The sequence below is a fragment of the Oratosquilla oratoria genome, chromosome 13 (genome assembly GCF_046742065.1).
Source record: "Oratosquilla oratoria isolate Oo_2021 chromosome 13, ASM4674206v1, whole genome shotgun sequence".
NCBI lineage: Eukaryota > Metazoa > Arthropoda > Malacostraca > Stomatopoda > Squillidae > Oratosquilla > Oratosquilla oratoria.
Genome location: NC_134789.1, coordinates 40,873,777 through 40,876,276, shown reverse-complemented (window position 1 = coordinate 40,876,276; position 2,500 = coordinate 40,873,777). Strand labels below are relative to the sequence as shown.

At 38.2% G+C, this 2,500-nt stretch overlaps 1 protein-coding gene across 1 annotated transcript in view; it reads right to left on the bottom strand.

The window, feature by feature from the left end:
- The window catches only part of LOC143032399 (uncharacterized), a 16,987-nt gene that overhangs the window by 3,567 nt on the left and 10,920 nt on the right, over nucleotides 1–2,500 (bottom strand). The window lies entirely within an intron of this gene.

The window sequence follows — 2,500 nt, the reverse complement described above, 5'->3', positions numbered from 1 at the left end:
ACATACATAGTTGCATCATAAGTAACTTGCGTTTGTGAAATGTGTTTATTTTTGAATAACTGAACAATCAAATAATTTCAATGAGTATTTTTACCATTTCTGTCAATCACCTCTTCCCATTTAGCGAGTTGCTTGTTGATTCCTGCCATGCAGAAATCAACCGGTTTTGAGCTTGAGAAGTTGCCAACGAACCTTTTTACTTTGTTTTCTTTGATTTTTTTCTATTCATAGCATTTTGTAGTGAACGAAATGGATGGAAATCTCTTGATGCAGCGTCGGGTAAGTATGGTGGATGGGGAAGAAGAGACCAGACTAAGTCCAACATTTTTTCTTGCGTTATTCTCGCTGAATTTGGTCTTGCGTTATCACGAAGAGACACCTTCTCCTGTTCATGAATGCATTCCATTTTTTTTTAAAGATTCTCAGGCATACATTGCTGCTGTTGACAGTATAAATCTGCACTTTCTGATTGTGGTTCAAAGGCTTGAGATAGATACACCACGGTGATTCCACAATACACACAGCATAACATTTCCTCCATAAAGCTCCGCGTCTGGAGTAGGCTAAGGAAATCTATGCTGGACAACCCAATGTCTTTTGTGTTATACATGGCCATGAAATACCATTTCTTATCACTTGTAACGATATGATTGAGAAATGGGACTTTTCTCTGTCTTGAAAGAAGACATGTCGCTATAGATTAGCGATTTTCTTCATTCTTCTCTCCGTCCCCCCTTCTCCTTATATGCATGGGGGGACGGAGAGGGGGGACGGAGAGGGGGGTCGCCGATTTAATGAAGCGGCTTTGCTGTGGATGTGCTGTGCCTTGCGACACTGCCTCTGACCCAGGGCAGTGGACAAGGTGCAGGGATGACCCGTCATTCAGGTGCTAAGATAAGAGGGAGGGTGGAGGGAAGTGGAGTGTATTTAGGGTTGGAATGGGTGGGAATGATTTTATGCCTTTTTCTTTTTGGCTACCTCCCTTGTAAGGGGGAAAAAGCCTTGGTATATGTATGTAAAAGTAAAGGGAACCGAAACGTCCTAATTGCTTACTTTTCTTATCATTTCCAAATGATGGCAGATTGTAGATTGGGATGTGTTGAAATCAAGTGCCAAATCTTGAGTGCTTTTCTGGAGATTGCATTCCACCAGTTCTCTAAAAGCATCTTCATCGAAGACTGATGATCATCCGAGTCTATGTTCATCTGTCAATAATTCATCCCGAGAACGAATCTTTGAAAACCAATGTTGGACTTGACGATCCATAATGACACCTTCACTGTAAACACTACAAATTTTCTTTGACATTTCTGAAAGTTTTATGTTATTCTTAACTTCCAAAATACCCCATGTCTAATATGCACTTTTTCTTCCTTCAGTTTAGTACGTGAAATATCAGTTAAGATTATGATACAGACATATTCACTGTTGACCTAATATTCACAGATGACCGCTTTTTTTAAAGAGATAATGCCCGATGAAGTTTAACACTGGTAGTTAGAAATGCGTCGTTACATTCTCCTTCCCTTACAGGAATACTATTTATAACTCAAGTATATTATACATGTATATTTATATATGTTTGTATATCTCGGCAGTAGTTTTCCTGTAGACAGATTTCATTAAAGAAAATAGCAATTGATGCATTGATGATCTTCTTGTGTAGATTTTCAAGACGTCTAACTATAGACTTGGCTTCTGGAGGTAAGGTAGTTATCGCTGAGCTTCCTCTATGCATTCTGTGACGAGACTGATGACCTTCTTTACCTTTCCTATTCCTTCTGGTGAGCTAACCTAGGGACTCCTTTCAACCTCGCCTACTTCGCCCAGTGATCTCACCTAGAGTATTCCTTCGTCACCGCCTTCCCTTGTGACCTCGCCTAGAGGCTTCCTTGGATCTTGTCTTCCCCCGGTGAAAAAACAGAAATGAGACCGAGCGCTTTCGTCTATTCAGACATTTTCAAGGTACAAGTACAGAAAAAGAAACAAGTATATATACTCAGAGGGTAGGGTAGATCTCTCCCCGTGCCCTATGTGCTCAGAGTCCCGAGAGTTTAGTTTACAATTTTTCTTTAATAATAAATTCATCCAATCTGTACAGTCCATGACTTAGATTTAAATCATTAACCAGACTGGATTCTATGATATTTCTATTCACATAAGAATTACTCCTAACAATTACTTTAGTTTCATTCCAATTAATACAATGGCTGAAATCACTAAGATGGACAAATAACACGTTGGACGTTTGACCACTTCTAACGCTATACTTATGTTGCTTTAATCTAACATTTAATTCCTTTCAAGAATAAATTACATAGTTTCAAAATTAAAGTATCCCAATTATCTCATTGAAAATTCTCAAAAAAATGGCTAGGAAGTCTTATTTTGATTATAAAGCTAGAGAAACATTTAATTCTAAAAATCTTCTCGTTCTTCCTTATCATGATAACTTCATTAACTTACCGCATATTCTTAAGGATTTCAACGTTAAGTAATT